We start from the raw sequence: 13,494 nt of genomic DNA, 5'->3' as shown, positions 1-13,494 counted from the left end.
TGGCTCTGTCTGGCATGCTGTTTCTGCTAAACGTTCGTGGTATGTATGAAACATGGATGTTTGCATGAAATTGAATTTTATGTTGTTTTTTTACGCTTTTTTACGTTCATTGATCGTTTTACAAGAAGATATATTAGTCAGCTAGCTAAATGGCCAGACTGCCAGCGTGTTAGCCATATGGCCAAGTTTGTTTAATTTCATTGTCTGCTTGCCCAAAAGAGAGTAGCTCTTATGTAGTAATATAATACTTGCAAATTTTGTTTGTTTTTTTTAAGTTTTTACAAATGTTATGTTATTTAGAAACCTTAGCGTTTTTCTTTTGGTAAAACTTTTATTTTATTAATTTCTTGGAAATTAATTACCACTAGCCACTGTAATTTGCATCCGCAGATTTTGTTTTGAAGTTGGAATGGTCACAAATTAGTTTAATATACAGAAAAATATAAAATCAAAATGCAGTGTTTTCATTATTGAAAACATAGTTTACTCTGTTAAGAGATTAAAAATATCCAGGACCGCTCTACTAACATTTGTTTTCTACTATTTTGGGTTTTTCAGAAAACAAAATTTAAAATATTCAATTTGTAACAGAAGCCCAAGGTTTTTTTTTTAATTTTGTAAATATCATTTACTATTTACTAAAAATTTATTACAGGCCACAAAAACAATACAACTTAAAAAAACACAACCACTACATTAAGTTAAATTGTTATTTTGTTTGTAATTGTAAATTTACTTTGAAATTAATTTCTGTTGTTTTTTACTATTTTTTATAAGATTTGTTTTGTTGTTAAAGCATTTCAGTTGCATTATCCATCAATAATTTAACTTAATTTTTTTGGTAAACTATTTGTTGTTCAACTAATATTTTTTAAAATAAAATAACGGTAATTACAAATTGAAATAAACTTACAATTCAATCAACAACACAAAACAAAAATTTGTAAATATAACTAATAAAAAACAATTACCTTCATAAAATAGAGAGGTCTTTTTTAGCATGAAGAAAAAAAAAACATTTTTCAATCACAATTATTTTTTGTTTTATATTGTAAGCAGTTATTAAATTTTAATTTCAATCACGAAGTAGGTATTTTTTTATTTTGCTAATTAATAATGGGAGGGTGTATTAAAATGTCATGATTTTAAAATAAATACTTTGGTCCAATTCTTGTTTTGATTTGCTGACTAATTTATAATATTTATCTTTAAAAAATTGAAACTACATTGATCCGGTTTTATCAGTATTTTGTTGTTTTTTCTATAAATAAATTATTTTTTGCTGAAATTTAAAACAAAAAACTGAAACTTTTTTTCTATAGAAAAAAGCTGGCTTCTTTTCTATAGAAAAGTTTGTTGTCAAGCTGGCTTCTTTTCTATAGAAAAGTTGCTTGTCAAGCTGGCTTCTTTTCTATAGAAAAGTTGCTTGTCAAGCTTGTGTCTTTTCTATAGAAAAGTTGCTTGTCAAGCTTGTGTCTTTTCTATAGAAAAGTTGCTTGTCAAGCTTGTGTCTTTTCTATAGAAAAGTTGCTTGTCAAGCTTGTGTCTTTTCTATAGAAAAGTTGCTTGTCAAGCTTGTGTCTTTTCTATAGAAAAGTTGCTTGTCAAGCTTGTGTCGTTTCTATAGAAAAGTTTCTTGTCAAGCTGACTTCTTTTCTATAGAAAAGTTGCTTGTCAAGCTGACTTCGTTTCTATAGAAAAGTTGCTTGTCAAGCTGGCTTCGTTTCTATAGAAAAGTTGCTTGTCAAGCTGGCTTCTTTTTTATAGAAAAGTTGCTTGGCAAGCTACTGTTTTCTATATAATAGCGTTTTACAAGTACACTACTATAGTGGAAAGGTTATTATTTGTTATACTAATATTTTAATAATTGCAAAACATTCAAATATTAGTACTATATCCCTTGATTCAGAATCGCGTATGGTCGGACCCGCGCGTCTTTACATTTTTAACTTGATTTGTCTTTAAATTTGGTGCTAGTTTTTAACATAATAAATAATAATTATTAGTATTAAGAAAAAAGAATTAAAATCTCATATTAGCATTATCAATGAAATTCTATCGTTTCTTATTATCAAAAAAAAAAAACATAAAATATTTCTGTGAAAATTATTCGCAAAATTTTTATTTAAATAGAAATTATTTGAAAACAAAATACACATATTTTTGGCCATGAGATAAAACATCAAAAAACGTACTTGTTGGTGTATGAAAGTAAAAAAAATATTATGGCAGTTACCTTTATCAAATGTTAGATAAAAACTGTTTTGTATTTTGCAGTTATTTGTTTTTTGTATTTTGAATAGAAAAAAGAACCAACAATCACAGCTTTCATTTACATTTTTAACTTGATTTGTCTTTAAATTTGGTGCTAGTTTTTAACATAATAAATAATAATTATTAGTATTAAGAAAAAAGAATTAAAATCTCATATTAGCATTATCAATGAAATTCTATCGTTTCTTATTATCAAAAAAAAAAAACGTAAAATATTTCTGTGAAAATTATTCGCAAAATTTTTATTTAAATAGAAATTATTTGAAAACAAAATACACATATTTTTTGGCCATGAGATAAAACATCAAAAAACGTACTTGTTGGTGTATGAAAGTTGAAAAAATATTATGGCAGTTACCTTTATCAAATGTTAGATAAAAACTGTTTTGTATTTTGCAGTTATTTGTATTTTGTATTTTAAATAGAAAAAAGAACCAACAATCACAGCTTTCATAATTGAAACAGACTCTAAAAAAAAACAATAAAATCCGCTATCTTTCCATTACCAACAATAACATGAAACTGCTAACAGTTAAAAGCAGTAATAAAGCGAAACTTTATACACTCTACATTTGTAACTGGGGGTCTTATTTTTACTAACATATTTATGTTAATGGCGTTACTACAACAACTACAATTATCACAGTAACAACAATATTTTACAATTACGATATTATTGTTGGTTTTTAGGTTTTCTTTCTATGGCATTTTGACACCAACGAACAAAAACTAAAATGACAATTATTTGGCTCAACACTTTACAGTAGTCGATTATTTCAGCAAAACTAACATTTGTTAGGTTTTTGGTAAAATATATATTTTTGTCAGTTTGTAAAAATTTGCATGTTTGTTTTTTTAAGACAAAAATAGCAATTGTATATTTTTGTACTTTTGCCTATCGTTATAATAGTAGACAATAAATTTATTTATTGTCAATAGCATAGGATAATTACGTTTATGATTTAAATATTAATAATGATTGTAGAGAGCTTTATAGAAAATTTGCTAACAAACCTTATAAATTATAAATGACATTTTACTGAATTATGATAATTTCGGCATTTAGTTAGAGATAAAGCAATTTATGTAAATTTTCGGAGAGTTAAATTTTATTTTAAGAATATTGTTAAATTTTAGCTCCCTGTCTTTTTAAATAGAAATGATGATTGCCAAGCTGGAATTTCTTTATTATTTGCTAAACAGGCTTCTTTACTATAGAAGAGTTGTTTGCTAAGCAGACATCTTTTCTATAGAGTAGTTGCTTGTCTGGAAGAGTTTATCTTATATATATTATCATGCTTCTCTTGCTTGATAAGCAGGCTTCTTTTTATTAAAAGGATATTTGCCAAGCAATCTTATTTTGTACAGAAAAGTTGCTGGTCAAGTAGGCTTCTTTTCTGTAGAAATGTAGCATGTCGAGCAGGCTTCTTTTCTAAAGAAAAATTGCTTAAATATCAGACTTTTTCTATAGAAAATTTGCTTGAAGATCAGACTTCTTCTATAGAAATGTTATTTGGCCAACATGTTAGCATCGTATAGAAAAGTTGCTTGGCTATGCAGACCAAGAAAACTTTTTTCAAAACAAAATTTTTAAAAAAGGTTAAACATGGAAATAGATATTTAAGAATACGAATACATATATGTATTAAAGATTAAATATAAGAATGCAAGAATACATACATTGATAAAAGAAATCCTTATATTTATGCTTTCACGCATGGACATCATAAAATCATTATTAATTTGTTTTTTTACTTTCTATAAATTTCACAAACGACATTAACAATTTTAATCATTTATAAATTTATCCTCTTAATCCTATTATCAGTATTTGAACATTCATGATTTAAAACATAAAAAAAGAAATGAATAAATGCATTATATTGCATAAGTATTAATATTTTTCATTATTTAAAACCGTAAACAATTGACAAGGGTGGTGTACACAAGGAAAACCAAATGGTTAGAGAAAGTAATGGGAGGAGGGGGAGATGACAACAACAGAACAGGCAAGAGAAGTAAGAGAAGGCGGTGGTAAAGGTGGATTATGCTCTGTCATTTATTTTTCACTATACACAAGCAAATACATAAAGTATAGGATTTTTATAACTTAGGACTCAGTATTGCTGTGCTGTCTAGATTTGGGTGTGAATGTAGTTGAAAATGTGGTGTTGTTAATGTTGAGCTTAAACAGCAGGCTGACTGGCTGGCAGTCTGTCAGGCAGGGTGACAATATAAAGGAAAATGCGTTGGAGGACAAAACATTACTCTTACTTTGACTACTACGACTACTACTGCTATGACTACTTCTACAACTTTTTCGTTCATATTCACGTATCCACTTCGTCATACACTCAGTCATTGTATAAATAAACATTTAACTGATGGCACGTTTGTCACTTCAAGTAGGCAGTAAAATATCGATCGTTAAAAATATAAAATTGTCGCTCTCTGATAGATAGATAGACACACTCATAGTCAGTCACATATAGAGACAAATAGACATAGAGTTTATTTGACAGTCTCATGTACACTTAAAGTAATTCTTTTTATTATTCATAAATAAATTTATTTGCATATTATAAAGTTTTTCCTTATTTTTCCAATTTGAAGTTTAATCAATTAAATATGTATTAAGATTAATAAAAATGTATTTTTATGTTATTTTTTTTTTTGTAAATGTAATTGAACAAAAAAAAAATAGAAAATAATCTGTACTTAAAAACTATTTTTTACTGCAAATATTTGTTTCTTAATTTAGCAGAAAACTTTAAGAGATTAGTTTCAAGACAAAAATATCTACAGAAATTTGACAGATAAAAGGATGTTTTCCAAGAAAACTTCACTTCTATAGAAAAGTAGCCTGTTGAAAATTAAATAATTTTGTTTAAATTTTGTTTAATTAATAAAAAATTTTAATGGATTACATTTTTCAGTATATGATGGAGTATCACATTATTCGACTGTTGAAAAAATGAATTAAAATCTGTACGATTGATATTAGAGTACGAAAAATAAACATTCCAGAAGATCCACGTGGATTGATTGAATCATCGTGGATTATAATAATAATCTTATATATGAACAATTTTTGTATCAGTCTATTCAAAGGACACTTAAAGTGGAATACAAGCAAACACATGTGTTTTATTTTCGTCGACATTTTTTCTTTTTTTATTTTAAATTTTTATAAACACTGTTGTTCCTAATGCAATATTATTAAGAGAAACAAACCTTCCATTTTTTATGTTAGCAGGCCATATTCTTTTCTTGTTTGAAAATAAAAAGATTATCTCTTTATGCAGTGAAAACATTTAAAAAATCTTTAAAAAATTTCGTTGCTAGTGTAACCACTGTTACATTTCACACTCTTTTTTTAATGTACTTTTTATATAATTTATGCTGTCATCTTGTCTCGTGCTATTTGTATTCGTAGTAAATACAACATTTATAGAAGAAGAGTAGCAAGTAGCAGTGACAGTGATAGTGGCTGGCTGCAGCAGTGGCATCATCAGCAGTACCTTTTCCAAGCCAAGCCTTGTTTCTTTTTATTGTATTTAACAACAACATTGACTGATTTCGTTGCTGTTGTTGTGCTGTATGTGTGCAATAGTAACGAGATAATGCACGGCTTTTTGTAACCAGTTAAGCATTGAATTTGTTGTTGTTTCTAGAGATGTTACAGAGTTTTAAAAGAATTATGTCAGACGTTGGTGATAAGAGATAAAGAGTTCTTCAGATATTTTCGATCATGTAGAGAAATTAAATTAGTTGTTAAGGAGATTCTTAAAAATTTATATAAATATAATCCAGCTGTTTTCAATAGATTTTCGCTAGAGAACACTAAACCTAAGCAGGTCCAATAATCATTAAATTTATTTCTCCCTTACAATCTCATTTGTTCAAGAATAATTTTTGTTTCGTGAAGGGAAAATCATGTTGTTATAATCTTAAAGAAACCAATATTTTAAGCAAAACAACCTGAAACATTTCATCGATATTCTCAAACATGAACGTTTGGAGTCACGTTTCGAAACGAGTAGGTCGGATATTTCTATCCACTATTATAAATGCAGATTATGCAGTCCTGTTGCAAGCCACTACATCATCGTTGGTAAGGAGGCATTAGCTTCTGTTTAATTCGTTTGCTTATTTTGGTTTTGTAAGAGCCTTTTTTCTGTTTAATTTGATGTAAACGGTGATGTAGCTTTAATATCATCGTTACATTATGTTGGTAAAGTTTTTATAAATTTTGTATTTATGTACGCTGTTGTCTTTAGATAAATTTTTCTCCTTGTAAATTTTTTATATGATGTTCTGCTGCTCTGCTGTCTGGCTGGTCCTTGAACTGTCAATATATGCTGGGATAAACATGAAAAAGAAACCAGTAACTAAACAACAAGGCATGAATGTGGTACGGCATATAAAAACAAAAGACAAAAAAAAAACAAGATGAAAAAGAAGAAGAAACTCAAAATAACAACAATAATAATAATAAAACGAAAACATTGACAGCAGCAGTAACAACAGCATCACTTTTATTGAAACCAGAAGCTTAAGCTAAAATCAACAGAGAAAAAAAGTACGTCCGCATCCGTTAAAGTAAAGTACAAGTAGAAAACTTGGATTTGTTTGTTGCATGGTGATGATGCTGCCGCTATACATAGAAGAAAAAACTAACTTTCAGGTTATTTTGTTTTTTTTTTGTGTCTGTTCCTCGGTTTTAGCATGCTTTAGTTCTGGGTATTCGCTCTCTGTGTAATGTTTCAAGTACATCATTGTAATATGGTGGAAAAAAGGAAAAATAACTCAAAACAAGCAATAAGTTTCGTTATTATGGTTGTTTTGGGGTTTCATGGTAGCTTTGAAAAGAGTATTTTCCACTAAAGCCTACATTTTTTACTTTGCTCTTGTTCTTTATAGCCATGTAAATCATAACTGGGATGGTTGGAGGTTATAAAGCCCAGTTGGCCATATTGTTAGTGATGCAATTCACTTACTGCTTTTAGGGTTTTAATTTCTTGCAATCAGGAAGACATTAAGGGTACTTTTAACATGTAATAATGGATGATTAACAGAAGTTAAGAATAAAGTACTTGTAATATTATTCTATAATTTGAAAATGGAAGTTCATATTAGACAATTATGTATTTGAAAACGTGTAAATCGAGTTGTAGGTATTTTTTAAAACTTAGGTTTAAAAAAAAACTTAGGGTTTAAAGAATAGAAAAAATAAAAATATGAAAACCTGCGAAGGAGCAAACATATGTACAAACGCATAATAAACTCCCCACTATAGTGGTGTAGTGTACAGAAAAACCTACAAATAAACACAGATAATAATATTATAGGTAGTAAGTAGTTAGTTAGTTAGTTGGTTAGTTAGTTAGTTAGTTAGTTAGTTAGTTAGTTAGTTAGTTATTTAGTTAGTTAGTTAGTTAGTTAGATAGTTAGTTAGTTAGTTGGTGGGTTATAGCAAATCCGAACAAATACGCTTATGACTTCATCAGGCCTCTTGTGTACTCCAACACCAACGACAAATTTACCGAAGAACTTTAATGTAAATGAGATAAGGACACTTTTATTCGACCATATGCACATATATCGTTTCTATGAACGACGACCATAATATCTTAACGGAACAGCCTTTGTTTTCGAAAAGTAAGGTTCTAATAATACTGCCGCACATTCAATGATCAACCAAACAGAACCGAACAGAAATATGACTGGTTGTTTTAGTCTACTACTATTGTCATTTCTTTACACATGTGACTTCTTTATAAAACAATTTTATAAATAATTAGGTTATTAGACTCAATTTCAAACATATAAACAAGTTTCCGTTCAATAAAAACTGAAATTATCTATTCGGTAAGTTACCGTTATGTTCTATGTTTGTATGGCTTTTCATCAAAAAACATCGTGCGATTCCTAAAGAAAGAAAAACATCCTGTGAATCCTAAAGATATTTCGCAACTGTTATCAAAAATATTGCTATGCTATAATAAGACATTTCTTTCAATTATATATATTTTTCTTATTGTTTTTTACATAGCATACATTGATAAATATTTTAACCTATGCATGCATTCTGTTACTTTTACCATGTCAAAAATGTATTCTACATAGAGCATATGTTGTTCATGTAAAGACAATTGTCTGCCGCCTGTGCTCTCTACAAACAATTTGAGATTGTAAAACGTTTTACAATTATTTTGCAATGCTTGCATGTAAAATAATTTATAAGTTCCCGATGGCAACACACTCCAGACAGACGACGACTTGACTGTATTGGCTGTATATTGACTGAAACATTGCCTCAATTTTTAGCAATCAAATATGCAGCCATCCAGGCAGACATTCAGCCAACCAAGTAACTTAACAACCAATGAATAAAATAAAATGAACACTTACCCATTTCATGATTTGAATTTAGTTGTCGTTTACCCAGAGAGAGGTTTTAACGTTTTTGTTTTTTTTTGCTTCTTTCATTTTCAGTTATTTGTAAAACAAATCCAGCTGTGAAAGCGTTTTACAGTAGCCATTCGGTCTCAATTGTCGATGCTGCCCTCTGAGGCTGTTAATCCTGTCAAAACTTTATCCATTCCTGGTTAACATTGTGTACATTTCATTACACATCGTTTTCATTTTGTTGTTGTTGCTTCATTTTATGAAATACAGGAAGTTTATTTTGCCTCAAGTTGTTTGGTGCTGCTTTTATTCAACTTCTTTTTTTTTCTCTAGTTGCTTTGAAAAGAAAAAGCCCATTTTTCATTCTACGTTGAAATATTTAATACGTCGATATTTCATGCCCCCTTGTTTCAAGTAAATGCATTATGCCGCCTACGGTATACATATGAAAAAACAACAAAGTAAAATAAAATCAAATAAGAATCATTAAAGTTTTGAAGCTTTTTTTAATGCGTTTATTTCTATTAAAAGAGTTCATTTTAGCCACCCTAAAATTTACTTTAACTTTTTTATTTCTTTAGAAATGCATTTCAAATACGCTCATGAAAAAATGATAGTAGAAATAGATTTAAATGGTTTTGTTGGTTTTTTTAAAGAAAATTTATGTTTTTATTTAAAAATTTTCGCTACTGATTTTTAATTGCCTTTTTCAAAATATATATATTTTTACCATAGATTTTCGCAAAACTATCTTTTTAAATATATTTTTTTTTAAATTATCTTTTTTATACAAAATTAAAAAAGAAATATATATTAACTAAAGCTCTTTTTTAATAAAAATTTTCCAAAAATTCTCTTTTTGTAGAAAAAATATTTTTTACCGAAATTTTTTCCCTAAATTCTCTTTTTTGAAATATTTTCGAAACATTATATTCTTATAGAAAATTTGGAAAAAAATTTTTTCATAGAACATTTTTCAGAATATTCTCTTTCATAGAAAATTTTTCAGAAAATTCTCTTTTTAAAGAAAGCTTCAAAAAATTGTTGTCTTTATAGAAATTTTAGTAAAAATATGTTGTTTAAGAAAATTTTCAAAAATTCTCTAAAAAGATACTTTTTGAAAAAAAAAATAATAATAATAAAGAAATTATAATTTTCAAAAAAATATCTTTTTATAGAAAATTTTGAAATTGCTCCTTTTAAAAACAGTTTTCGAAAAATTCTCTTTTATAAAAAGTTTCAATAAAGAAATGAAAAAGCTCTTTTAAAAAATTTTCTGTTTCAAACAAAAAATTGTAGAAATTTAAAAAAAAACAGATTTTTTTTCATTTACTAATATATTTTTGTGACTTTAAATCACTTCCTTTTTTACTCCCTGTTCTCACTTAATATTCTTAGTATTTGCATATGCTTTGAGTCGTAACTCCCTTCCATCATTCGCTCCATGTAACCAACCGCATTACACTAGACTACACAAAACTTGGGGGTTGAGTTGTGTTTTGCTTTCGGTTTCTATTGTTGTAATTTTATTTTAAGTATATTTTAAGCTTATGGGGAGGTGGGGAATTTTTTTCTGTTACCCCCTTAGTAAATTAAAGTGTAATCGTCAACCCTCCAATTTCATAAATTGCATTATCATCACTTACCCACCCTTCTAAAATTTATTCATAAATCGAATTTTGTACAAAAAAAGGCAAAGAATAGAAAAAATAAAAACAAACCAAAAAAAAGCTCTTTCCTCCTCAAAGTGATTGTGTGTAGGTACTAAGTACTTCTACATAAAATTTTGTTGTATTGACAGGTTGTTTTGACTTGTAAAACTTTCTGCTTTTGCGTGGTGTTGTTTTACAATATTTCTATATAATTGAATGTATTCATATGTATGTGTCTGCAGAATATCTGCGTGTGTGAAAGCTATGTCTGTGTATTATAAAATACATACAACCATAAAATCCATACTATGTTGGTTTATAAACTGTACTTTAAAACAATGAGTTTTATTTCAATTAAAATTAATTAAAAGTTTTTCATGTTTTTCTATACTTGTACACATAGACCACTATTTAAATAGAGAGCAAAAAAATGAATTGTAAATATAAAATAATAATAAACCGCTTTAATTAAAATTCCAAAATATGAGAGATGGATTTACATGGGTTTTATATGCTTTTGTTGTTGCTGCTGTGTTCATGCTCATATATTTATAGATCAACTAGACACAAATAGTTATGAATATTCATCAAAACAACAAATTACGACAACAAGATAAATTTATAATTAAACTAAATATCTGTCTATATTTAATCGTGTACAATTACAATATAAAGTTATTAAAAAAAAAAACTATAATTTATTGCAACTTGACACATGATAAATAGTTGGAAACAAACAACGTTGTAATTTTTTGTGGATTTAACATGCTTAATTATATGTAGTAGTTCAAATTGATTTTTTGTCAAAAACATATATCTATTTCTTAACATTTCTAATGTAATGTAATATATGTATAAATATTTTTAAAACTGCAGTCCAAAAAATTATACCACAAAATTGGACATTTTTATTAGAGATTATTTAATGAGATTTTTATGAATGAAGTAATATTAGCATAAACATTTTTTAAAAAAATTCTCTTATTAAATATTTTTTTTTTTGTAAAGAAATGACGATAAATTCTCTTTTTTTAAGAAGTTTTTAAAAAAAAAATTTCCTATAAAAAACTATTTATAGGAAGTTTATAGAAAGTTTTCGAGAAAATTCTATTTCTGTAATGAATTTTAAATTTATAGCAAATTGTCGAGAAAATTATACTTTTTTAGAAAGTTTTTGGGAAAATTATATTTTATAGAAACTTTGGAGATTTTTTATAGAAATTTTTAAGAAAATTATTAAGAAAATTATTTTTATAGAAACACAGAAAGTTCTCTTTTTATAGAAAATTTTCAATTAAATTTAAAAAAAATCTTTTCATAGATAATTAAAAAAATATTTTTTATATAAAAAATTTTTTTCATAGAAAATGTTTGAAAAAAAATTTTATAGCAAATTTTTGAAAAAATACTATTTTCAAAGAAAACTTTTGAAAATAGACTATTTTCATAGAAAACTTTTGAAAAGATTCTCTTTTAAAGAAATTTTTTGTTTTTTCTCTTTTATAGGAAAATTTTTTTAAACAATTCTTTTATAGAATTTTTTTTGCGAAAATTTTCGAAAAATTCTCTTCCCTAAATTTATAGACAATTTCCAATAAAATTCACATTTTATAAGAAATTCTCAAAAAAAATGTAGAAAATTCATTGCAAATTGTACAACTAATTTAATTTTTTTTATTTCTTTTCAGGTAAGTTCTTTAGATGGTAAGATTAAAAAAAAACAATTTTACAAATATTGCGGATAAAATTTTAAAGTTTCATAAAATTAGGTTTTGGTTTTCATACTTTATAATTTAAACCATTTAATATTTCATATCACAAAAAATCACCTACACTTTTACTTTACATATAAACGTTTCATTTAATAAAATACATGTACATTTAATATTTGTTATGCAAACTCGTAATTAGTAACAAAATAAGTTAAAAAAATATAAAAAAAAACAAAAAACTTTGTTTGCAATTTCCATTGGAGTGATAATTTTACAGCAATTTTATAATGATTCATTTAATGGCGGTAGTTTGAAATGGAATTCAACCACTCATTCATCCATACATTCATTCATCCTACTCCTCGTGATAATCAACTTTAATTTTATAATTTTACAATAAATTCGTGTACGTGTTTTTCATTTTATTTTGTTTTCTTTTCTCGTAACAAAAAGAAAACATACTGCAACAATTAAATGAAAATTAAAAGAAAAAAATAATTATCACGTAATCAATCTCTCTCTGAATTTCTGTAGTACAAGGTAAAAAAAAGCACAAAAATAAAGAAACAAATACACAATAAAGAAATTAAAAGTAAAATTACGGTTAAAATTCATAAACAAAAGTTTATGTTTAACGAGGACAGGATGAAAAGTTTTTTGAGATATTTTTAAAATCAAAAAATAAACAAAATATTAAAACTTTTCTATAGTTTTTCTATATATTGAATTAAACATTTTATTTCTTTAACATTGCTTTCAGTTGATTGTTTATAATTGTATGTAAATTAATATTAATAATATTAATTTAAGTAAATTTTCGTTAGATTTCTTATAAAGTTATGAACAAATTTCAAAATAAAACAAAACGAAAAAAATTTTCTGTTTTACATGTAAAATTTCTCACAATTGTTTAACAAAAACAAAATGATGATGATGACGATTATATTAATGACGTCATACTTGAAAATTACATTTCACCTTTGGGTAAATAAAAATATTAAATACAGTTTGTAACGGATACTTCTGTTTTGCTGAGTTATTACAACATATATTTAATATATTTTTAAAAGAACTAAAGTTAAAAAAGAAAATACTTAAACTTACTATAACATGACATATCGTTTTATGCTTATTGTTGTTTGTGTTCTTGAAATGTAATGATGACACCTTATACTTAGGAAAAAAACGTCATACAACAGATTGATAGTTTTCGACAGTTGAATGTTCAGAATTGTGGACAATAAACCTGCCTAAAACTGCTAGGATAAAAGTTAAAAAAAATTATTTATTATCTGTTTTTGGGGAGACCACCTTCTAACTGCTCTACTAGGTCAAGTATGAGTTGCTTTGTTCCGTTTAGGTTTTGCCATTCAGTAAACTTCGGATGATGTTGCGAAAAATTAAGAACAAGTTATACTATTCAAAGGGATTGATCTCACATGTGG

This window comes from Lucilia cuprina, chromosome 3, assembly GCF_022045245.1.
Source record: "Lucilia cuprina isolate Lc7/37 chromosome 3, ASM2204524v1, whole genome shotgun sequence".
NCBI lineage: Eukaryota > Metazoa > Arthropoda > Insecta > Diptera > Calliphoridae > Lucilia > Lucilia cuprina.
Note: the sequence above shows the minus strand (reverse complement) of the source record.